We start from the raw sequence: 27,584 nt of genomic DNA on the forward strand, positions 1-27,584 counted from the left end.
AAAAATGATCTTGGATTTTCCCAAAATGAAATCCTTCTCTTATCATACAAATTGACAATATTGAGTGATATAAAATATCTTGCAAAGTTAGAATCTGAAAGAAAGAATTTTTTATCAAGATAAGGTACACTGGCATATGCCGTTCGGATCCTAAGTTGCTGTTGCTGTGGCATAGCCTGGCAGCTGGAGCTCCAAATGGACCCCTAGCCTGGGAATCTTCATATGCCACATGTGTGGCCCTAAAAAGCAAAAAAAAAAAAAAAAAGGTAAGTTATACTGCTCTTTACCTGTTATCTTTATTATATCTTTGCTTTGTAAATTTTCCATTTTAGTTACATTCCCAAATGGAATGCAGTTTGTTCTAACTTCTAGTTTTCCATTGTTCATGAAATGTGCTGAATACTTAATTGCAAAGTACAATGTTTTCAGTTCTAATAACCTTAGTTCTATTTAATATGGTTAGTTGTATATTCTTTTTATGTGGAAATTATGACAGTTGAATAAGTTCACGTGTTGGCACTGCCTTAACATCAAGTTTATTAAATTTTTTTTCACCTTAAACATATGAAATTTTTATTTAAAATATATAAATAAATGGAACCAAAGAGCATGATCTGGTCTTAGCAGAAGACCTCAGGACTCCACAGTATCTCTGGCCCTTGATGCTTTGGGAGATGCTTCTTGCTGTCAGTGATGGAGCACCTTCTGATAAGACTGCTCACTTCCTAAGCCATGTGAGGGCAGGTGACATCACACAGCTTCAGCTGATGTACTTTGAAGATGCCTTCAATTTCCTCCAAACGCTCTTCACGATGGAGCATGATAATGTGAGAAAAGAGAATGTATACATGTATGTGTAACTGGGTCACCAAACTGACAGAACACTGTAATCCAGCTATAATGGAAAGTTTATTAATTTTTAATAAATTCTATCATTACTCTTTAAAATAAAGTTATATTGCAAAAGGGAATAGAGAATTCTCAAAAATATGATTCTCTTCTAAGTTTTAATATACAGACATAATTTAAAGTGTATGTTTCTTAATAGAATTGTCAAAATAACTGTCTAGATTAGAGACATTTACATTTTCTACTCAAATATTTAGTTGATACATAATAATGTGATAAATGATATCTATGTATTTTGACATAGTCAATATGTACTTATAATCATTTATATTTGAAATGAACCAACAGACATCCCCTTTTCCCTATAGTCTACATACTTAATTTTATTAATATAATCCAAATTCTGTTTTGTTGCTTAAATATCAAAAGCCAAAAATAACAAATGTAACAGAAAACTCTAAAAGCAATAATCCTTATCTTGTCTTAAAGTCCAGATGCTCCATACAACTAGATTTTGAAGAATTTAGTCAAATGGAAAACAGATTTGTACCAACTATAAAACAGAAGCCCTGACTTTCTGGGAGATACTGAATCCTACAGTTAAATTTCTTCAATCAATACTGGGAGGGCTGGAAACCCTGCATGTAGTAAAGTACTTTAAAATCATATTTATTTTATTCAGTATAATTTGTGGAAATATTATGGAATAGCTTTTCAATCATGCCATTGATAGTTATTCTTGGTTCTCGAGAATTTCATTTGTCAGCTGTATACCACCACATAGGATTATCCCACAGTGCTATGGAGATAATTTAATTAGTGAGCTTGAACGACAGTATCAAAATTAGAGGTATTTTTAGCTCTCAGGATTCATCAATGTCTCCAAAGTTATTTCCCTAGGATGACAAAGGTTTCTGCTATATTTGCTACTCTTCCTTTTTCTTCCAGTGCAGTCCTTCCTAAAGAATCATGATCTTAACATAAGCACACCATTTATTATGTATTAATATATGGTTGTGTGTGGTTTTGCAAAAGGTAAAAAAAAAAAAGTTATTTACTCAAAATCTCATTTTACATTATTAGACTAACATACGAAGAAATAAGTCCTTTCCCTGTATACCTCCATGTAAAAGAAATAGCCATACAATAAAGATGAATTTATCAAACATCAGAAGAAACAATAAGCTAATAGGCTGCTGAATTCCCAACCAACAGAAAGCACTAAAACAAAATGGGGTCTCACAAAAGGTATTCAGCTAGAGCATTATTATCTTTATAGATTAATTTTAGAAATTTATATCAGGGAGTAAGCTATGTGGTGCTTAACTTCCTGAAGGAGATTCATTACAAATATATTTGCTATTTGCTAAAATTTCAAATTTGCTAAAATTTCAAAACACACCTCCTTAGTGAAGCCATATTTGACCTCTGGACTAGGCCACTGAGTTCCTCTCCCTCTTCCCCTTCCTATAATTAACCACTATAGATTCAAGAGCTCCCTATCTATCTATCTATCTATCTATCTATCTATCTATCTATCTATCTACCTATCTACCTCCCTACCTACCTCATCCTGCAAACATTATATCATCACCACAATCTTACAATATAGTTATAATATTCTTCCAATTAAATGTAACAGTATCAACTCTACTTATTTATATGTCACAGGAGTTTGGTGTTTTGAAATTTTCTTTCTAAGTGTCATACCTCACAAGTCTTTAATACTGCTCAGGATGTTGGTGTTTTATGTGTATTTATATAGACTGTAATTTTATTTGCTAAAATAGAAAATATTTGTATTATGTGAATACTTACTGATAGAAGATAGAAGATAGTCTTTAAAAATGCAGGCTATAGACTATGGAGCCAAACACCTTGAGTTCAAACCCTACTACTAGACCCCTGAATAGAAAACTGCCTAGAAATAATAATAATTTTTTCCTGATACAATTGCTGTGTAGGCTAAATTAAAGAACTTATAACAGTCTCTAGCACATACTCAGTACTCTATAGATGTCAGTTAATATACTTATCATTATTATGTTAACATGGTAAAGACAACTCTCTTTTTTAAATTAAGACAATTTTGCTTCCACTAAAACATACAAAAATGGGAGTTCCTGTCGTGGCGCAGTGGTTAACGAATCTGACTAGGAACCATGAGGTTGCGGGTTCGATCCCTGCCCTTGCTCAGTGGGTTAACGATCCGGCGTTGCCATGAGCTGTGGTGTAGGTCGCAGACGCACCTGGGATCCCGAGTTGCTGTGGCCCTGGCATAGGCTGGTGGTTACAGCTCCGATTTGACCCCTAGCCTGGGAACCTCCCATATGCCACGGGAGCGGCCCAAGAAATGGCAAAAAGACAAAAAACAAACAAACAAACAAAAAAACATACAAAAACTTTTGGAATATTCTCCAACAATTTTGCAAACAGTATGTTTAACGGCATCATTATACAAAGCCTGTAGCTTAATGTGTGAAAGTTTCAATTTAGCAATTCCGTTAATAGTTTCAACAACTAAAGAAAGTATGTATGTCAGATTCTTTAAAATAATATTATTCTTAGAAAAAAATCTTCATTTGAAATTTAACCTATTTTCCCTTCTGTAGTTTCAGCCTGGATAAACTTACTTTGTTTAGTGTGTAATTGAGATAGAGATACAACTCTATCCTATACCCTGCAATGAAAGGAAATACCAAACACATATTTCAATCTGTGTACTTGCAATGTAATACCAAAGTAGAACAACACAGGACAGACTGGTAAAAACTCAAAGATTTTAAAGAGTGAAGAAGAGTTCTGATATCTTGGAGGCAGCTATTACAGATGAAACATTCATTTAAAAAAAAAAAGAAAGAAAGAAAAAGGGGAAAGTAACAGAAAAAACAGCCTTCCTTATAGCTTTCTACAATCATACAATTTATTTTTCAGGTCAGTTCATGGTTTTTCTTTGCTACCCCGCATATTGATGTAAGCATCCATATATAATTTGATATCAGTCTGCTTTCTACCTATAACTGCATAATCTGACAATGTTTTTCTAAAGACAACTAAGAAAGTAAAAGCCACCCTTCTCTTTCTTCATGACTACAAAAGGAAAAAAAAAAATTACAGTATTTTAGGACTTCTGTTGTTATTTTTCCTAGCCAGTATGCCCAACAGAAGTTTCATTATAAGAGATTTATGACCTAGGGATAAGGGAGACATTAGGCAGAAGGAGGTGGGGCCTTCTTATAATTAATAACAAGTCTGATAATAACAAGGCAGAAGAGAAAGAGAGAAGACACATTCCAGAAAGCATGCTGTACCGTCACAAGCAGTAATCGAGTGAAAAATTGTGGTTTCATTTTCACATACTAAATAACACTGGTGGTCCGTAGCCAAACAACTGACACAAGATCTTTGAGAAAACACAACTGATCATGATGTATGAGAACAGAAGGCCCAAGATGCTTCTCCCACATCTAGGAACATATGTGGCTGATTTTCTGGAAAATCATGTGCTTCCATTATAAGATAAACATTCACTGTCTCCCACACCAATGCACTTGAACAACAACAACAACAAAAAGATAAAGAAATAAAAAACAAAAATGTAAAGAAAACTATACACATAAGTGCATACCTTATAACTGAAGGCCTGCTTTAGGGGAAACATAAGATCCCTTGGGCCCCAAGACAAAAATTCTGGCAAACTCATATTCTCTCCTTCCACCTCCGAGGCAGATCCTCAAAACACATGTTAATTGTCCTTCCCTTTCTTATGTTCCCATCCTTTATTCTATTATTTAGACATCTTTGCTTTCTGAGACAAGTAGCCCAGAGTTCTCATCACTTTCACATTCCTAGCAATAGCTGAGAGGAATGACAATGGTCCCTTGCATTTTGCTGATAATCATCAAATAAAGACCAAGAAATAATTCACATGGGGATTACAAATCTCCAATATATTACAAAGTTTTCCTAGCTATGGCATAGGGATATAATTTTTCATTCTCCAGGGCAATACTTCTCAAGTGGGGGTGATTTTGTCCCCAGGGAACGTTTTGGTAATGTCTGCAGATATGTCTGCGTATGTTTTTGTTATTAAAACTGTAAGAAGGGTTTGATGTTACTGGCATCTAGTAGGTAGACACCAGAGACACTGTTAAACATCCTACAAGGATCTCTACAACAAAGAATTATCTGGCACAAAATGTCAGTAGCGCTGCTGTTGAAAGACTTCCTTTACTACAAACAGGTATCTGTCAGTTTCATTCTGAGTCTTAAGCATCTCTTTGCTAATGAACCTCTGGCCTAACTAAACAAACTAAAAAAGATCATGGCTGGATTTTTTTCATATTTATACAAAAATAGAACATAATTTTTTTTTTTACAAAAGTGAGTTTTATCACCTGAAAACTTAATTTTTCTTCAAAGTTCTTCAGCTAAAGCTCTAGATGATTTGCTTAGAAATTAACCTCATCTAAAATTTCTGTAAAATAAGACTTTTAAAAACTAAAAAAAAGTGCTATATAGATTCAAGTTCACAGAACTATTATTATTACCACCATCCCTTCTCTCATAGTAATGCCCGTATTTCAAATTTCCAGCTACATATAAGTGTTTCAATTTATAAAGGTTATCCAAACCTAAAATCCAAAAGGGAAAAACAAAGTAAAACAAATCTTGAACTTCAACAGCAGGAAACTTGGACTTTCTACTTTACTTCACACATCAAGTTAATTATGCCCATTGTTTTTCGGACACTCCGATCACAGTAATAACCGAATGCCAAATGTTTTTCATAGTTCATCTTGTTTACTGTACTATCTTCCTATAGAGACATTCACTTACTCATTCATTTGACAGATATTTTCAACACATCTTGTATATTCTTTACTCAAAGAACAGTAGACACTGTGGGGAGAAAGACAGACACTGTCCCTGACCTCACAGAGCTCGCATTCCAGTAGGAGACCAATAATTACACAATTCTAATAAAGAAGGATGTGTTAAAAGGGGGATTGCTGTAGGAACACAGATAAGTGACATCTCTTCTGGTATAACTGAAACCTGCAGAATAAGGAAGAAATATTCAAAGGAGAGCAGAAAGAGATTTTCACGAGGAAAGAAAGAGCAGGGAGAAAAGAGATGATGGCACATTTGGGGCAATGACAAAATGTCAATGGGCTGAAATGTAACATACAAGTGGGTGAGAAGCAAGTAATGAAGCCGGAAAAAGAAGCAGAGATGGGGGTTAAGAATTATTATTTTTTTATTTTAAGAGGAATACAAAGCCACTGAAGCATTTTTCAGAAGAGAGTATTATGCTAAGACTTGCATTTTGAAAGATCACTCTAGCTACAATGGATTAGCAGGAGGCAGAAGAGAACAGAAAGAAGGCTGCAACAGTAACACAGGTGAAAGAAGACAGTGACTCTAAGAGGATGCAGGACTTTACATAGATTTACAGACATTCAGTAGATAGAGTAGTTTACAGAGATTCAGAGTAGTTTACAGAGATACAGACATTCAGTCGATCTTAGGGAAGCAGAATCTAGAAACTTTTACTAAATATTCCCCAGTCTCTACTCTCACACTTTGCAATTATCTAGCACATGCCAACAGATATGATATTAAAATATTGGAAATATGCACACTGTGGTATATGGAATGACTGCCCAATGGGGTCCTGTTGTAGAGCACAGGGAATCTACCCAATAGTCTGTGATGGTCTATACAGGAAAAGAATCTGAAAAAGAATGGATGTGTGTATATGTATAAGTGAATCACTTTGTTGTACAGCAGAAATTATCACAACATTGTAAATCAACTATATTTCAATAAAATTTAAAAAATGATTGGAAATTAAAATGCAGTTTGATTTACAATAGGTAAGAGAACCCTCACAACATCATATAAGCAGGCAAGCAAATTTCCTTCAATAGGTGAAAGTGAAGGCTCAGAGAGATCAAGTAGCACGCTAGTTTGTCATGTACTAAAAAGTCAAAGTGGGCTTAGAACACAGCCATCAGTTTCTTTTCTTTTAAAATAAAAATTTAAAATTTTTATTGCAGTACAGTTGATTTACAATGTTCCTTCAGTTTCTGCTATATAGCCAAGTGGCCCAGCCACCTATACACACCCATCTTTGTTTTTGTTTTTTTTCCATCAAGTTCTTACCAAAGAGGCTGGATACAGCTCCCTGTGCTACAGAGTAGGACCCAAGCCATCAGTTTCTGAATCTAGTTCTGTTATCAGCAGTATGCTTTTTCTGAGTCTAGACCTCAGCCAAAGTCCTGTGCTATTTGGTGTATACGATACACTCTGGCATACGATTACTGTCAAGTATAATTTTCTAATCATTTCATAAGTGTATATGTATATTCACTAACTATTCCATATAGAAATGGAAGTAAGAACATAAACTCACATTGAATATAATGAGTAAATAAAATCATAAATAGATATTTATATTAATATAAGGAATGCAGGAAGAAGAGATCTATTAGCATTGTTTAGGCTAAAATTATATTTCACATGAGTTAGTTGGCAGTATGGTCAGAACATAAATATTTAATGAATTATGAAAATCAAATTTGCTTTCATGCAAGTTCACTCTAAATACACATTAATTCCAGAGAAGCAAAAAAACTGCATTGCCATTTTCTCCGAAACATAATTTTTCTTTCCATTTAGTTGCATTTGACAAGTAACTCTATAAGGTGCTCTACATTTTCAGCTCTAAATGTGACTCTAAAAAAACTATAATTAGCCAGTTTCTATCATGAAATATGAAGATTTGAGTCACAGTTTAATGACTTAATGTTCGGGCATTATAATTACTTTTCTTAGTGGATATAACTACCAGTTATACATATATAAATTTTATTTTGAATATGGTAGGTAATAATAGCTTTATATTTTAACAACCTAAAATATACAAGAATATATTTTAAACAGTGATTATTTTAGAAACATAAAAAATATGTGAAAAAGAAGAAGCCAAAACACTTATATGGAAGGTGACAATATAATTTATCATCCAAACCAGGACCTTTTCAAGAGTGAAAAGGGAGCTATTAATAATAACAACAGAATGAGTGTCACCTTAATCACTAGAATGTGATAACAACAAAAGAAATGGCTTTTCCAGGAGTTGCTGAAATTACAATGATGAGCCCCTCAGCGAAATTCACTTTCCTTCACAGCTAAAATAACTAAACTATATATACATCAAAGTTCTGAAATCTGGAGATTTTGGAAATTATACCAGTGAGCCCCGCTACAAATATTTTTAGAAGCAAGTTAGAATCAATATATTTTACAGTAACAACTCACTTAAAACAGTTTTAAAGCTGTAAGTTTTTGTCATTTATTCTTAACCTTATTGCTCACTAACTGAAGCATCCTTGTTGACTAAGAACCTAAATACTTTGCCACAGTTACCAAACAGATTTTAATCTCTAATAACATTGAAAAAAATCTATTACTATTTCCATTTAAAGCCTTTCGATCTGTAAGAACAATACCCAATTAACTCTGAAAAGCAAAAACTCCAAACTAATCAAAACCTATTATATATCTCCAAACTGTCACAGGACAGAGCAAATATTTTGGTAAAAGACTTTAACTCAAACTATTAAGGTGTGAGCTGTGAACAATAACCACTTATAATATATAGCACAAAAGCAATATGCTGCTACAAAAGCATTCCTCCACAGATACCAGACATTTTAATCCGTTTTCGTAAGGAACAGGAGGTATTAAAGAGCTGAAACAGAAACAGAATTTTTTAAGATGCCTAGAGAAAGAAATACCCATTAGTAAGCAGCATTCTCACTGGGATAGCATTTCTTGAATATTCTCCATCCAGGAGATGAGAATATCAGTTTTTACACTTTAGTCCAGGAAAGTGATAGTCTGAAATTAGAGCTGCTAAAAACAGGCAGGTACTGTGAAATTCAAGGAAATGCTGCATCAAGAAGCTGAAGGAACGAAAAAAGGATAAAATTCTCTTTATCCTTACAAAATTGGCACATTATTCCAAGTGAGGTAACAGGCAGAACCTCACAGCAGATTAAAAGGAATTTGAGGACAAATGTTTCATTCAGTAGGCCTTTCTATATAGCAGATAACTTTCCACCAAGTAAAGAAAAGCCTTGTCTTTTATTAACTCCATTTGAAGGTTTGTGTTACTATATAAAATCACTCTTTTTTTTTCACTTATTCATGAATGTATTGGCAAGTACTGCTACATCATTCATAGCTATAAAATTCAACATGGCAGGTGGTCCTTAATTTTGCACTGTAACTATTAAAAGCTCTGCAGAAGGTGACTGCCTTGTTTCCATTTGCTTTTCATGTGTTTCAGTTACCATTAAGCTATGTCTCCTGAACATTTTCAAAGCATCCTCTTAAATATAACAAAATCCTCTTAAGCAAAAACATATAGCCAGTTTTTCCAAATTTTTTTTTTACTGTTCTAGTCACAGGCATTTCATTTCAAAGGATCACATTTGTTATTTTCAAATTCATCTACTTTTCAGTGCTTCATGAACAACTGTCCTTGGCAACACAATTAAATTGAGAAAACTCCCAGGTGATAAATTTTAGGTTAAAAGGAAATGAAGCAATAAAAGCAAGTTATTATTTTAAGTTATTAGGCAGGTGACACATATCTCATGTTCACAAGTCAAGAACTGAACAGAAACGGTGGGGAACACAAGTAAGATCTAATGTAATATGCCTTTAAAGGATCATATTGTGTTACTACATTCTCTGAAGCAAACTAAAGATTTCTATTTTAGAAAATCCTTTCATTTCAAAATAGTCCTTAGAAAGTAGGACCTTTCCATTAGATTTATTTCATAGGGCAAACAAGCCGCTTCTCTTGGCATTGTGATTATTAACACATGTATTTAGTAATTTGAACAACTGGATAATTAATTAAAAATTAGCAAATTAATTACAAATTAAATTGAATAATCACAGATTAAATCACATTTAAAACCTTAGAAACTTTACATCAAAGGTTGTTGGAACCAATGAGCTAATAAGTTAGGAGAAAAGATAATTACTTTCTGGAATTCTGTGGCAGAGATATCTGCACCCCTCCCCCAGTCTTTTTTTTTTTTTTTTTTTTTTTTTAAATACCTTGTGATCTTCCTGTCCCAATTCTTCTGCTCCATCTTTTGGAGAGATAAACTGATAGCATCTCTCCATCTGTCAACAAGCACAGCCATACTTAAGCCATCATCATCAATCAGAAATTTTTCATTTTCCAGTCACACACTCTGAAATTCCTCACTTTGATCTCAGCCTAGAATCTTCATCCTTTCCTAAGTTAATCCTGCTTGCTCTCTATACCCTTCTCCTTCAAGGACCCTAGACAATCATTTCCCACTGTTTGGAAACACTGCTCCAAATATTACTAAGAATTACATAACATTTATCTCAAAGCCAGCTTTGTGTATTCTATCAGTCAAACAAGTTTAGGAAACTCTGAATAGAAGGTCTTTAATACCAAACTCTCAAAGCTTTTGTCTCACATCATAAACCTTCCAACAGAGAATAAGAACCTTTTTTAGGCGGACCATCCAAATAACTAAATGGACAAACTTCTATCCACTCTGCTAACAAGTTTACTTTGTCATTGTTTTCTTTACTTCATAACAAGAGACATTTTCTCACGTGACCATCCATCTCTTGGCTCACTTGAATTTCTGCTCTCACCTCTATCTAGATGATGGAATTGAACACTACTTACCCCCATATGATTCTCCCTGAAAAACTCTCCCAACAAGATTTAATCTGACTTGTCTTTCCAGCTTTTTCTTCTTCTTCTACTACTATTTTCACAAATATATCTGACAAGTTCCTAGCATACCAAAGTGATTTGCAGGAAGTATCACTAACGTTGCAAGAAGTCACCATCTAGAGCGACATTCATTTTAAGGGAGAAGCCCAGACTGCCAGGTTTTCTGACCTGACCAAGGATGAGACTTTAGCAAAACTGGGTATTGCAAACACTACTTTCCTTTGTCCACTGCACACAATCAAAGTCTTTATCCTATTTTAAGAACCTGGCATTAAGAGTGCTCAATTTGACTGGCCCATCATTTGATGGCAGATCCTTACCCTTTACTGTCTGAAATTTTTTAAGTAATTCCCATCATATTTTTTAAGTGATTCCCATCTAATAGCTAAACTAAATTTGCCAAGCACTTATTTTGTTCCTGGGATGTCACTCAGTAATACATGCACATTACAATTCCATACTAATAATTTCTTTCTTCAGGAGAGAAAAGATTAGTTTTGACCATAAAAATCAGAGAAGGCTACCTGTAAGGATCAGCGCTTGAGCTTTTGATGGACACATGATATATAAGCATTTTTTACATGGATGTGGATGACATGGAGTCTCAGAAAAGTGTAACAAGCACAAAAGAAAACATTGAAACTAAAAATCAAGAACTACATTTAGAAACTATTGACAAACTAAGTTAGTCTGAATGAAGTGAAGTGGGCCTAAACAGGATAATAGTAAAAGATAAGCTTAAAACTGTAATGTCATGTGTCACTTAACAGCTTGTTGCTTTTCTGAGCAATAGTTTTATTTCCTAATATGTTCCTAACACACCCCTTCCTTCTCATCCTCAGTAACAGGGTTTCCGTTCAGAGATTTTTTTCTAGAGTCCTTCCAAAAGGTGTTGCTTTCAGTTCCTCTCATCTCTAATTCAGTCTTCAACTTGACTTAAACTTATTACTACAGCACAACTTTGATTATATACCCTACTTAAAAAACTGATGATTTTTCCGTAACTACAAAAGTAGTACAAATTCCATAGCATAAGAGAGAAAGCACCTCTCGCAAGACTCAGTCCAACTTATCTTCTATTTTCCTAGCTTTATCACTACATTCCTTTTCACATGCATCCCGGCTATCCCATCAGCAGGACCTGCAATTTCATCCACATCGCACCTTTGCTCACCAGGCCTGGAAGTGCATTTGTTCACCAGGCCTGGAAGTGCATTTAAAGGATAAGGATATTGGAGGGGGAGGGAGTGGGAGGGATCGGGAGCTTGGGCTTATCAGACACAACTTAGAATAGATTTACAAGGAGATCCTGCTGAATAGCATTGAGAACTATGTCTAGATACTCATGTTGCAACAGAAGAAAGGGTGGGGGAAAAACTGTAATTGTAATGTATACATGTAAGGATAACCTGACCCCCTTGCTGTACAGTGGGAAAATAAAAAAAAAAATAAAATAAGAAAAAATAAATAAGTGTCTTGGGTTTCCTAAAAGAAAATAAAAAATAAAAAATAAAAATAAAGGATTTCATATCTGTCTATTAAAACTCAATCGGAGTTCCCATCGTGGCGCAGTGGTTAACGAATCCAACTAGGAACCATGAGGTTGCGGGTTTGATCCCTGGCCTTGCTCAGTGGGTTAAGGATCCGGCGTTGCCGTGAGCTGTAGTGTGGGTCGCAGACCGGCTTGGACCCTGTGTTGCTGTGGCTCTGGCATAGGCCAGTGGCTACAGCTCCGATTCGACCCCTAGCCTGGGAACTTGCATGTGCCGTGGGAAGCAGCCCTAGAAAAGGAAAACAACAACAACAACAGGAACAACAACAAAAAACCTCAATGTACATATCATCTCCTTTATTTTTTCTCCAGTTTAAATTTATTTCCTCATTTAGTTAGAATTTATATACAATTTACCATTTTCTGGACTATACTGCACTAGTTATTTAAACATTTATAATTATTATTATTTTGGTCTTTTTGTCTTTTCTAAGGCCATACCCTTGGCCTATGGAGGTTCCTAGGCTAGGGGTCTAATTGGAGCTGTAGCCGCCAGCCTACACCACAGCCACAGCCACAGCCACAGCGACTCGGGATCCGAGCCTTGTCTGCGACCTAAACCACAGCTCATGGCAACACCAGATCCTTAACCCACTGAGCGAGGCCAGGGATTGAACTCACAACCTTGCGGTCCCTAGTTGGATTTGTTAACCAATGAGCCATGACGGGAACTCCAAACATCTATGTTTTGATGTAAATAGTTTACCTACAGTACACAGAATAAATGCTCAGTAAGTTTCTTTTTCAGTTTTTCTGGTTTGTTTTTTCAACTACTGGATGGGGAGCTAATTTGGGAGAAAACTGTCGGCAGAGGCAGAAGTTTTCCTGATGCAAGCCTTACCCTGGGCAACAGCTGTTGTGATGGGAAAACACAAGCTGTGGGCAACCTTTTCCATCTACTCTACTAATCACAGATTCCCTGGTGCTGCAGAAGCTTCTAAGATTGGGATTCTGACATGATATCTATCTCCAAAACATCTGAGTAGAGAAGGCTGATCTACCAAAAATTATACAGGACTAAGCAGAGCTCGAGGCCACAAGTTTGTCTTTGGAAAAAACAAAAACAACAACAACAACAACGACAAAAAACTCTTATAAACTATGAGTTGATTCCCAGATGATTTATCTCCCTAAAATATTTTCTATAGTCTAATACAAAAATTAGTGTGGATTCCTTAAAACAAGCTACTGAATGACAGGAAAATTAAAAACTGTATCTTTGTTCAAATTAAGAAATCCAGAGATTTTGGATATGCCATATCAATGAAAAATGAGCTGCAGTATAAATAGAAATGGATACGGAGTATGCAGAGTATGACAGATTCAAAAGGCTACCGAAGATGACTGTGACAATGTGTCCATTTCCTTTTTGTAGTTAAATTTATAATTAATTTGGAGTTCCCATCATGGCGCAGAGCAAATGAATCCAACTAGGAACCATGAGGTTGTGGGTTCGATCCCCGGCCTCGCTCAGTGGCTTGAGGATCAAGCGTTGCCGTGAGCTGTGGTATAGGTCGCAGATGCAGCTCGGATCCCACATTGCTGTGGCTCTGGAGTAGGCCGAAAGCTACAGCTCCGGTTAGACCCTTAGCCTGGGAATCTCCACATGCCGCAGGTGCAGCCCTAAAAAAGAGAAAAAAAATTTATAATTAATTTGGTTTCCTTTTTTGGAATAGGCAATTATATACCAATTTCTTCTTTACACAAGAAGACACATTTACTTCGGGGGAAATAATACCTAAAACCTACTAGAACTCATGCTACCCATTTGCAGCTTATTTTATAAGTGATAGTCAATGTCACAAAACAATGCAATCGACTGCAAATATTTAAATAGTTTACTAGTAACAGTTATAACTTGAGGCTAGTAATCTCTAAAAGTGAAATATATGTCTGTGCACTTTATACATATGTATGCATATTATATAGATGTATGTGTGTATATCTATAAAAGAGAGAGGAAGAGATAGTTTTATGTATTTTATATATAGTGAGTGCTTAAAGAATCTACTCTGTATCATTCAGTAGTCAGAAATACATCATTAAAGTTAAATACTTCATCATAACTTTTTAAATCCCCAAAAATCCAACAGTGGTGCATTTACTAAACTGGTCTACATGGTATTTTTTTAATTAATACTAAAATATTTCTGAAATAAGGGACCTTGTATTTATTAACTAGACTAAATGATATCCCGCATTTTAAAATAACAGCCAAAAAAAGTACTTAATGAGAGTAAAGAGCAAGGCAAGGATGGGTTAATTTTGTCATGTTCTACTCTCATGCTCCTTGTTTTCTTTGTAAAATTATGGACAGGTTATATAGATAGATAGAAGTATGTGTACACATATATGCATAAATACACATACATACATCTTTAGTCATATGTGATCAATGAAGAAAACCTGAAGAACATAGATTAATCCAAAGAAAACTAAATATAACCTAAATATAACTTTCTGGCCACGGATGATCCATAGTAGCAATCTCATGTACATTTTTCCAGTCTCTCCTAAAGATGACACCACACTACAATGCACAATGCTCTCTTACTTAACCTAATATTGTGAACAGTTTCCCATGTAAACATTATAATTCTAGGACATGATTTTAGACTCTATTTAGCCATCTCAACTTAAGGATATTTCATAACTGCATGAATCTTCTATCCTCACACCTTTAAGTTAGAACTACCACCTTGAGAGTCAAAGGTTTTTTTTCTTCTTGCCTTGGAAGAGAATCCCTACTATTACCACAATTATCATCACCAAAATTACTTCTTGGCACAACTGAACATGGGATATGATATATGATCCTTGTGTCCTGCTGCACAAAAAGTAACTAAATAATGTCACTTATATGTTTAATCCTTCAGGTGGGGGGCTAGCTGTGCTATAAGGACATGCCAGTGTTCTGAAATAACCTATAATTTCATGGGGCACACACAGTGAAGTTGATGTACATTGGAAGCCTGGCTGGCCGGTCTGGCTAAGGACTTGTTGGGAAGAGGACAGGGAGAAGGATGGAGCACAACAAGATTAGAAAAGTCTTCTAAAAAGGGATGGCCACCTAGACAGAAAACCATAATATATGAAAATTATAAGGAGAAATCAAGCACTTAAGATACCAAAAAGTATTCACTATATTGAGTAACGGGCAAAAAGATATGCAGAGGTAAGTTAAAAGAATTTTGAATAGAATGTTAAGGAATAGCTTGAAAACTAAGTGAGGCAACTATACATTTTAAAAACGGTCATGACATGACTGGATTTGCATTTTAAAAAATGACTCTGGAGGATGAGTAGAAAAATGCTGAAGGGGAGTAAAGCCAAATGTAAACAAATACAATAGGAAGCTACTGATATTCTTTAAGGTACATATCAAGAGGACTTAAACTAAGATAGTGGCATGAGGATGGGGAAAAATTAATTGGATAGACTGGACAGATTTATAGAGGTAGAATCAATAAGTTTTCTGGATCATTCCCAGGGACATTTACCAAAATAGAAACACAGATAGCAATTCTTAGAATAACAATGATTGTAGCTAAGCTAAACATTTATGGATTGCTTACCATGTGTCAGACAGTGTGCTAAGTGCTTAACAAGCATCATCTGATTTTTATAGACATTTATTGTCCACTTTCCTTGTGCAAGTGCTTTATTTATATTAGATCATTTGGTCCACACACAACCTCTTGAAATAGATACTGTTAGTATCTCCCACTTTGAGTGCAGGAGATCAAGGTCTTAGGAGAATAAGTAGCTTGCCCATTCATACAGCTAATTTGTGGTGGATTCTGGACTGGCACCTCTGTGTATCTCTAGTCTAGAAGAGATATTTTTAAGCCATTATTTAATTACTTTAATAGGGTTTGATGCCAATCTGAAAGACATCTCAAAAAGTCTCTGAAAAATGAAATACTTATTCATTCAGTTACAAAGGATGCATAACAATAAAGATGCATTAAACTTCTCTTCAGAGGGAAAACCCATTAAAAAATAATAGAACAAAGCCTGAAGGATGTGGGTTAGAATTTTAATCCTAAAATTATGAAATGACATTAAAGTAAATACTATTAATATTCAAAATCTTTCTCCTTTAAACAGAAATCTTTCTTAAATAGAAACTCACTTTAAAAAAGAATTACTTTATTAGATTCTCTGAGTCCAGTGTTATCAAAAAATAAAATTGGGACTAGAGAAGGAAAAACTCTCTTACAGAATAAAACAAACTACCAAATGTAAAAGAACTAAGAAAGTTAGAAAATCGACATTTTGCAGCTATCAATGTAATGAATGATTGCACTTCCACGCTGTCAATGAATGATGAAACACTAGGTTAAAGATTGTCAAGGAATTAGAAAATTACAGTGTCTCCAAGTATCACTGCATAGATGACTGACTCATTACAAAAGGAAAACAGTCTATTACAATAGAAGGAGCTAGTATCCATAACCTCAACCAGGTCACCAAAGAGCATCACAAATAAGGGAACAACTTGACATGATATGATGCCACGGAACATAAACCATATTGACGACAGTGTCTCCCTGCCGAAACATTTAACTTGAATCTAATAATGAGGAAATAGCCAGGCAAAACTAGAATTTGGCATTATTCTGAGCGGTAACTGGTCTGGAGTCTTAAAAAAAAAGTCAGTAAAATTAAAAAAAAAAAAAAGTTGGGGAAAGTTTTAGATTAAAAGAAAAGAAGTGACAACCAAACAAATATGGGATCCTTAACTGAATCACAGATTTAATGATATAGCTATCTATATTATGTTGTAAATAAATAACACAAGGAAAGGAGGAAGGGGAAGGATAGGTGGGGAAAATGGAGGAAAGAGAGGCAGTCAGAAATTTAATTAGCTAAAAAGATAAGGACAATGGAATAAAATAATCTGCTTCTATAATCTAATACTTCCTCATTTAATTTCCAGCTAGTTATAAACTGAATAAAAATTAAACTAAGGTTTAGGACACAGAAAAGCTAACAATTGGAGCTGGATTTCAACTCATAATGTTTATACTTAGAAGCATATCAGTCAGCATTAGATACAATTTTCTTAACTACAAAATGGTATAATGTGAAATTTAAAAAATGTATATGCTACAATCAAAAATTTTTTAAATTATATAGTAGACTCCTGCTCTACAGAAGAAAGCAATTTCTTCATTCAAATCCTTCCATCTCAGGAAACAACTGCTAAAAAAAAAAAAAAAAAAAGCCACAGCTGTGCTGACAAAGCAGAGCAGAGTGAACTCCAATCTACACATAACTTCAGACTTGCAGGTATAGAGAGTGAAAATCACCCACTTTTCCTGACAGCAAACATAGGTCAGGCTTCTCCAGAAATCCTTGACCCCTATAGCATGGTAAGAATCAGAAGTAAAATCAACCATGCCCTCAAAGGGATAGTTACCTTTTCAGTTGCCACGTGTGCTTTTGCCTGGCTGCTTCAACAACAACAACAAAAAGATGGGAAATGTCAGACCAGGTAGAGGAACTGCCGGTTTATTTTTCCCTCCAGATTGACACAAAGGAAAAAACAACTTCCACAGCTCTCAGTTAGAGATGTCACTCTTCACCGGATGAGCCTCCCATTGATGATACTACAAATAACTGTCCCATTTTTCTCTTCACTTTTTAAACAGGAAAAACAAACAAACAGCATTTAAAACTGAATACCATCCATTGACATGATTTCTCCATACACTGTTCCTTGAAGATACATAGGTAACATTTAATATATTTTAACACGGCATGTAAGTTTTTTTTTTTCCACAGCATATAAAATTAATACCTTGGAAAAGACTGACTTTATGGGAAGGGGTGCTTCTGAATGTAATTTCTTTCATATTTGAAAACATAAGTATGTCAAGCCTGTCCTTTACACAATAAAGCACCACTTATTATTTTTGAAACAGTAAACATAATGTCTATTTTGATATTTCCCAGGTGGGGCCTTAAAGCATAAAATGTAAAATTAAGAACTAATTTACTTGAATTACATTTCCATTTTTCTTCGAAAATAAATTTTAAAAAATTTTATGGGGAATTACATTTAACACCTATTAAATGAATTATAGCAATCTCTACTTTAGAGAAAATCATGAAACTAATACTAGTTGGACAAAATAGCTCCTTTCCTTTAAAAGTAATACATGGCAATAACTATAATCGATTCTGGAAAAGGATGCTTTGATTCTACAGTGTGATTGAATGTAAAGCTCTTTGAAACTCATTTTAAGACCTGCTCTAGCAAATTTTAATTCATACTGAAGCAGCATGTTTTATTTAGGCACCTTTAATAACCTGCTATGACATCTTTTCTCAAACCACAGTTCTGAGCTATTTTGGCTTTCTGATCAGAAATGAGAAATCTCAATTATTTCAGGCATTGTCTGGATCCTAAAAATCTAAACTACAAACCAGAATTTGTTTTAGTATGTGAAGGTGCTACCTCAGATAGTGTTAACTGATGTAGCTCCATCAATGATTGTTATATTAGTTTATGAAAGATGCTTAGTACCTTCTTTGTCTCAAGTTTCCAATCCGAACAATGCCTCTAAGAATAAGCCTAACAGTCCTGTGAGATGACACCAGGGGTTCAAATGATTCAAGAAGGAATCATTTTGGAAAGTTACTAGAAGTCATTATGATACCATAATACACTGATATGCATATAAAAAACCCTCTACTGGGCTAGCAGGATAGAACTGGACTAAGCTTTGTAAACTTTCAGGGCAAAGATGCTGAGACTTACTTAGCATCACTAAATGACACTTTGGTTTCTAAACTTCAGTGTTACTAATCTAATCTGATTTCTGTGGATCATAAAGTACAATTGGCCTTTTCAGTGTAGATTCAAACACCTGGCTCAAGCTACTAACCAGTGATCCCATGAAGCAAAAGGTACTGCCTTTTAACAAATTCTTTCTTGTTTTCTTCTATTATGAATACTCTGAATGACATTTCTAAAGATCAAGAAAAAAATCTATGATAAAATAATGTAAAAAGTTTAAACAAAATTATATCCATACTCCATACAGCTTTTCACACATTTTTATAGATTGCTTCAAACAAACTTATATCCAGAATAGCAGGCTCCTGTCATTTCTAGAGTGAATGTGTATGTGTTTATATCCATTGGATTTATCTCAAAGACCCTTTGTACAAACGAATGCAATTCAAAATATATGAAAATCAGCTGGGTGTAGCCCACCACCCCCACCACCAGCACCATCAACACCATAACAAAACTTATGAAGCTACTCAGTGTCAGAGTACTGCTTTGAAAATAACTGATTTACTGACCGAACTTACTATTTCTATGTGCAGATATCACCTATAATTCATAAACAAAGCTACAACTCTAATACTTGTGTTTTATACATACATCATTGTTAAATCTTGCAGAATCCTGCAGAAGATAAACAATTGATGACAGGGAGTTATTCTAGCTCAGTTAAGTTATTAACACAGACAATTTCTCTTTGGTCTTTGAGCATCATTTTACTTACAAGGGTGCTTAGATTCAGACCAATGTGGGGGGGGGGATAAGAATCGACTAAACACATGCTTAGTGTCTTTGTATGATTAGGTTTGGGAACACTGCCAGGAGAAAACTTTATGTATGATCTCATCTGATTTTAGATACTTGTCAAAAAGAAGGAAAAAAAAAACTTACTGATCAGATGCTGTCTTTTTAAGTTTGGCAGAACAACAACAAAAAAATTCACTCCTTTTATAAGTACAAATAAACAAGACTGATGAGGTGAACAAAAATCAATACACAGATCCCAAATATTTTACAACTGTTTATTTTCAGTTCAAACATGATTGATGTCAATTAGATGCAGATCTGTCCTGGTGATTTTCATGAAATCCACCATGTCAGATAAATCACCTGTCATGGAACTCTGAAAATTCAACTCTATGCTTTAACTCATCTTTTCCTAAATCACTGAATGCCACACATTCTTTAAAATTATTATTTTATACTTACCACAATTATTTGCCCACTTTTGTTAGTGGTATTGTTTTACTTACAAAACACAGTGGCTATATGACCACCGGTGCATTTTAACTCTCACTTTTGTGAGCAAATTTGTTTAAATACTATTAAAAAAAAATCCTTCAGAATGAGAAATGCACAAAATGCAATTTAAAGTATAATCCTAAGTAAGAAAAAAATATGAACATATCGATTTATAGGCAAAGAAAGACCACTAGGTCATAATAAACACCACTAACCCAAAAGAAAAGAGCTTTTAGACAATGCTTTAAAAATGATAAACAAAATACAGCCACTCTGTTTTGCTATGCTATGATGAGACCAATCTATGTTTTTATAAGCATAAAGAAATATACTCTACATCATTATGTTTTGAATGCAAAATATTAACTCAGAATTCTCTTTGAAATTCTCTTTTATAAGAGAAAACTGAGTCTTCTCTTTCTGTTACTAGGCACTCAACTATAAAATAAAGGAAGCCAAAAAAGAGTTTGTTTTACAGCACAGTGACTATCTGCATGTAAAATTTCATGACATGTAAGTGAAATTAATACAAAGTTAAATCAGTGTCAAAATGGTAAATCTGTGACTATTATAAAAATTAACTAAAAATACAGATATGTATTTGTTTACTTGGCCAACACACACATACACACTCTGTCCATCATTCACTTTTTGAAGTGTCAGATAACATTCTTTCTTCACACAGGGCTTCATTTGCTATGCATAAGGTCAGTGAATATTAGCTTCATTTACACTTGGCTGAGAATCTGTTGGTGTCAACACCAGAGGCTTAGTTCCTCCACTGAACAGGGTCAGAATCTGACAAAAAGCTGCCACTGAAGAAGATGGATGATCTTCCTTGCTGACCCTGCTCCCCTAAATTGTCATAGTTTGGGCCTCTTTCTAGGTCTACAACAAAAGACCCTCTCTGAGCTTCCCAGTGGCGTTCAGTTTTATTGGTGCTAACAGGTCCAGACATTTTCATCGATTGGATTCTCTACCTTTTAAACACAGAAGCTTGCTCCTTTTGGCTAGCTAAATCTTGGCACAGATGTCTTTCTCTGTAATTGTGCCTCTGCTATCACTGGAAAGGATGCAATCGGACAGGCAAACATCATGTCAGCACAGAAAGTGCTGAACTATTTATCTCAGTTTCCCAAAGTCATCTTAATGAAAGCAATACGTCATTTGTCTGTAGAAATCAACCCCTAGGTAATCTCCTAGTATACTACTAAATGGCAAATCAAAATCTTTTGTCCTTTTGATGACTAACTAGTATGTAATAAATGTTATGCAGAATTATTCAGTCAGTAGGAAAAAAGGGCTTCCTAGTCATTTTAAATAAGCAGTTACTGACAACCATATTTTAGAATAAATGTACCTGAAAAGATTCTACATAAGTTTCAGAACCCTATTTTGTCTTCTACTAGTTGTTGACACTGTGAAATATGGCCTTCCCTGGCTAAAAAGTACATAAAAATATTTAATACCTAACAAAGATGCTATCACAAGGTAATAAATTACATGTTTCTTTGAGTTCCTTGTTTCTGTGAGCTATTTTAATATGGTGGATATTTGCTACTGATATTTGATAATTTGAAAGAAATTATCTAACCTCAAATTCAAATGTTCAAAAATGCATATGATAAAATGATGAAAAGTTCTTCCAAATAGATTTACATACAACATATTTTATGAAAAATAACTACTTTTAAGTATGTATGAATTTATAACACATAAGCTACAAAATACTATTATACATAACTGTCAACATTATTTATTTCCATGCAAAATATAACAGTATATTTGCATATTTGGAATTTCAGGGTTAGCTAATAAATATATGTATATATAAAATATACCAGTTTCAGTACTAAAATAGAACTAAAAATCAAAGTAAATGTCACAAAAATGAAGACAGGAATATAACAATTCTAATTCCAAGTTAACCCTTTTGTTAAACAGCAGAGAAAATATAATATGATCATTTTCCTGTACTTTGAAATACAAACTATTAATTCGGCATAGTATTTTTTAATGTTACTGCTTTCACTCAAATTGAGAAAATAATATATTAGAGTTAAAAATAGCAATTAAAATTTCTGCAGCCAACCATTTTGCTCTAGATATATTATTAGCAACTGTCATTAGAGGAAGTATATACTTATTAGGCTTGAGGAATCCATTTAAAAATGTACAATACTGATAGCTGTTCAAGGAGAAATTCAAGAACACAGTTCCCTTTTACTTTCAATATCATATAGAGGGTATATCACTGACTCTTAACTTTTAGTCCTCTTAAATAAATAGTATCTCCCTCTCAAAAATTCAGTATTTCAGGTGTGTATATATAAAGCAACTATCAAGTTTTATTTATTTAATTTTATTTCTTTCTCTTTCTATAATACAGCATGAACACAATCAAAAGTAAGATGTGAGGCAGAAGCACTAGGAACTTGAATTATTTCTGAAATCAAATCAGTTATTACCCTTATTTTAAAATTATGGTGCTAAACATCTAAAATTCACCTTAAAAATCAAATGAATTCTCAATACTTTGCAATATTTTTTGAAAAAATAAGAATACCAACGAGATTCCTCACACCCAATCTGAGTATTCTATTGAACTGACCTAAACAGTCTGCCTATGCAGATTCTCAGGATCAAGTCCATCAATCAGTGTCAGCATTCTATGAAACTCTGCTCTGACAGTAAGTGACAGTCAATTATCTGATGACATTAATGCATAATAAATAACCGTGCCCTTTAGGTTTATATGAATAAAACGTATATGATTTTCAGTGTAGATTAGCCTATATGAAAAAAGCACTTTTGGCTCTTTGGACTTTTTTTGGTTGTTGAATTTTTTTATCTCATATATTAGGAAATGGCTTTAAAAAGAAAGTGGCTGTAAGAAAAGATGTGGTTAATGTGAAGTCTGGTACACATTAGTGTTTTCCTTTTCAACAAGTCAACCCCGTCTCAGCTTGTATCATAGGAGCTTAAATGAGCTGCATTCACAGGCTTCTGAATATTTATGCTGCCTTTTACAGACCTAACACATAGTTTGTTGTCTCTGCAATTGAGTATACAATAACAGAAAATCCTTAAAAAACTAAAGATCTAAAGAAATGATGTATCCCAACCTTGCTGCTCTTAGGTATTCACTCTTAATCTGCCTTTCTCACAGGAAAAATTATTTAAATTATTACTATTTCCTCCTTTGTTAGGTCTCTAAATGTCTTTCTCATATTTAATCATACCATAACACAACTATTATAGCTTTTGAAAAAAGTAAGGAATGAGAACTTTTAACTGTTTAGGCATTCATACACACATCTTGACTGAGGTCCTTTTGGTACTGACAGGGGTCACTCTAGAATTACATACCCATAATCTAAACATTACAAAAGGACTATAATCTTCAAGATTGAACAAAGTGCGGTTTATTGTCTTGACTCAACTAAACAAGTTGGATTTCAAATTTTGAAATTTTTGCCGTATATTGTGATTTGCGGTTTTAATTTTTAACTTACCACTTTACCTTCCCATTATGAAACTCTCTTCTCAGTTCAATAATAAAAACTTTTTATTTCTTGCAAGAAATGAATATTATCAATTATGGAAGAAGTAAAAACTAGATTTCCTGTTACACCTAATTAAGAATGCTACCAGAAACGTGAAAGGATGGATTACAGATCAAAACAGAAAGATATGCCATTGTTAGACCAAAGTTTTTCAGTGAAAGTGAGTAATGGTTATTAATAGGGTTCAATCTGCTTATTAATTGACTATTAATGTGCCTAACACTGAATTACAATATACAGAATCACTGTCATATAAGGGAGGCAAAAGAGGAAAATGTTGTCAGCTATATTATATGTCACCTTTAAAGATATAGAGTAGGAAAGGGGAAGAGGTACTGTCACTGTTTTAGTGACACTGAATAGATGGGAAAGTATGTTCTAAAAAGTTTTTAAACCCAGGAATAGTTGACGCCACTATAGGACACGATGAGCATGGGGGGGTAGGGGAGTGAAGAAACCAGAGGGCGCTGGGGTGGGAAAGAGTACTCACTTTACCACATTGAAGGATGAATGAAGTACGTTAGAAAGAAGGATGAATACACAAACAGTGATGGTCTGGTGAATAATCTTGAAAATCAATGAGAGAGCTGTTGGAAATGAGCAGCAATGTCATCTTATCGGAAAAATTTACAAAGGGGTAAAATGATCACACCTTTATGTTCAGCCTTGAAAAACACAGTATTCAAGTAGATAATGTTTGTGCAGAATAAACAGGAGACACAGCAAGAAGCTTGGCCAAAATAGCAAACTTAAAAAAGTTCCTATCAGGCTTTCCTTGCAAACTAAAATACTGTCTCAATATAATAAACCCGGAGCCACATTTTCCCAGCTCCAGCTCATAAGCCGAATGTCTTAGCTTACAGCATGTATTAATTTTAGAGGTCAATTTGAGAAACATTTTGCAGAAGCCTGACTGTCCCTCTGCCCTTGAAAAGACGGAGGGGCTAAAGTCTGCAGGTTTCTCAGAGGAGATCTAAACAGAAACCACAAGGTTAAACAATAGTTTCTGCTTCCTCCAAATCCTAGGTTTCTGATAATGTAAGAGGTATACACTGTTCTCATTTTAAAACACATTTACCTACGATAGCTGCAGTATCCAAAACACATTAACTACAAAAATTTGCCTTCTTAGGATCTGGTAAAATACTACAAGAATTGAAAGTAATTTAAAAAAAAGTAAACAATCTACTGGAAAACGAGGAAGCAAAAACCTATTTATAACATGTTTGCTTTGTGAAGCAAAATTTAAAAGACATTGCTGAGGTAGCTTTATTTGGTTTTGTTTTTTTCTTTTTAAAATATGCAATCATCCAAGAATATCTTATATGAGTATTCAGCCTCTTTGTAACTGTCACCTGAGATTTTGACAGAGAAAAAGCTTGACTATTCAGCACCTATAAATTAAGAGATTAGTGCACAACAATTGAGAAATCTAAAAGTGGGTCAAGGAGAAAAATAAACTTAATTTTTTGGTTTCATTATGTTTACTTGCATGTTTTCTTCCTGGTGGGGGTAAAGGTGGAAAGTGTGTCTGTGTGTGTGTATATATATATATATATATATATACACACACATATATATATGCATTTGTACGTACGCATACATGTGTACACTGTGTATATGTATATTGCGTGTGTGATGTTGAAGTGGGAAAAAAACTGGAAACAGGCAACTTCTGATTTTGCACTGAGATCTGTCATAAATAAACTGCTGGAACTATAAATGAGGTCTTTAGTTGCCCCATTTATTATTAAAAAAACCCCTTCTAATTTATCCTTGATAAGTCTTTAAGGTAAACTCAACCTTCAAGATTTTATGATTCTAATTGTCTTGGAAGAGATTATACCCGCAAGGACTGCAAGAATGTCCATAGCACATTTGTGTTATAATGAATTTATACATTTGAGTGGGTAAGATGCACATCTCACATCTCTTTTCAAGGCTAAAACTACTTCACAGGAAAATGTCAACTAAAATAGGAACACCACATAGTGTACATTATTTCGCCTTTTAAAAGTAGAAGATACAAAGAAGTGCTTTTAAAATCAATTAAGTTTATTTAGTCCCTCTACTAGTTTAAATTAATGCCATTAATTAATGTCATTAGGTTAGTTAATGCTATTCAGTGGCACTGTCTATACAGGAACTAGTTTAGCTAAGAGTAAACTACTATTAAAATAAACATAGAACATAGAAATCACTGGAAAACATAGATTAGTATAGTGAATTTACCAATATTAAATTTATTTTTCTCAAAATAAACTTTTACTATTTCAGGTGATTTTTATACATTTTCTACACCTATCCCACTCCCAAACTTATGTAATTCTTTAAAAAGAGGGATTTTCTTAAAAAGTACAATAGGTAATATTAACATAACAGATTGTTAACCAACTTCAGTAAATGACAAATACAAGATATGCAGTTAAGAATTACATCTGATAAATACTGTATTTTATTAATAAAAGCATCACAAGGTTCCCTTTCCCTGCTCTAGGTTTTCCATAAAAGGCAGCAATTCAGTGCTAATGCCTTCATTTTAAGTCCCAGACTGACACTTCCATAGGTGAGGAGCTAGATGTTAAATGAGTGACACATGAAACAAAAAGTAAACCACACTATGTGTCCTTTCAGAGCCTCCTGATTTTCTAATACATTGGAAGCAAGAGACAATTATCAACAGTAAATAATTTAAATGAATGAATCAAATTTTAAAAATTCAAATTCCACAATACATAAAATGTAACTATTAAAATTTTTTCAAACTACTATGTCCCAGAATGTATTTTCCCCTCTTTTCTACATCATTCACTGACCTCAGGTTAAACAAAGCACACTAAATAATAACCATGTACCATATTTCTTCATAAGACCACAAAATTTGAGAAAAATAATGCACATTTATTTTAACTGATATTTGTATTATTCTGGGTTCCTGTGAAATGCTACTACTTAGGATTAGTATTTGATGTGTATATAGAAATTCTATAACTTTTAACAAAATTGATATTATAGGTAGAAAATAAAAAGTCTTTAACTCATTAATTTCACATAAAGGCAAAGCTGAATTGTATCTGTTACCAGAGTTTTAAAAATCTCAAATTATATGTGTGTGTGACCTTCTACTTCCCATGTATTAATTCTATAGGAATTAACATGTATTAACAATATATGAATATCCTAAGGAAGACATGCTTCCATAAAAATAATTTGTAAAATATTTTGCAGAAGATGAGATAATTCAAATGGAAGGAAATCAGAATAAAAAGATTTTCTGAAATTTTCCTCTCTAATTCATGGATCAAATTTTTATGCACATAGAGAAAAATATCAAATATACATATAGGCTAAATTTCTTCCATTAAAGTAATATTATTTACACAAAATAACTACTGTATCATCATAAATAAGATCTTTCATAGATTAGTGATAATTATCTTCCAGGAAATGTCTCAAAGTTTGATTTTAAAATCAAATTAAATGCAAGATTTTAAAGTATCATTGATTTATACTGTAACATTATCTACTAGAAACTGATGCCAATTTAAAATTCCACTAAAAAATATAAAAAAGTGACAATATACTTGCCAATGTTAGCGTAATTAGAAAAGTTCTGTAGTCATATACTGAGTTTATGAATCATAGGAAATTAAATCAGACACATTAATTTCATATTTCCTTCCTTCTCTTATTTTTCCTCACTTTCATCAGATCTACCTTCTTCCTGTCCTTATTTATTTATTGAATAGTTACTACACACTGTTGGGT

At 33.8% G+C, this 27,584-nt stretch overlaps 1 protein-coding gene and 1 long non-coding RNA gene across 10 annotated transcripts in view; both read right to left on the minus strand.

Annotated features, from left to right (window-relative positions):
• EPHA7 (EPH receptor A7) overlaps window positions 1-27,584 on the minus strand; it is a 172,150-nt gene that overhangs the window by 127,438 nt on the left and 17,128 nt on the right. The window lies entirely within an intron of this gene.
• Window positions 10,689-15,014, minus strand: LOC146406117 (uncharacterized). The gene is made up of 2 exons (XR_014840135.1): window positions 14,964-15,014; window positions 10,689-12,772 (listed from the first exon to the last, which is right to left on the minus strand). It is a non-coding gene; the product is annotated as an uncharacterized LOC146406117 (long non-coding RNA).

The sequence above is a fragment of the Sus scrofa genome, chromosome 1 (assembly GCF_054392235.1).
Source record: "Sus scrofa isolate SSC_HxYL_T2T_F1_AM1 chromosome 1, Sscrofa_HxYL_maternal_Yorkshire_Landrace_v2.0, whole genome shotgun sequence".
In the NCBI taxonomy this organism is placed as follows: Eukaryota; Metazoa; Chordata; class Mammalia; order Artiodactyla; family Suidae; genus Sus; species Sus scrofa.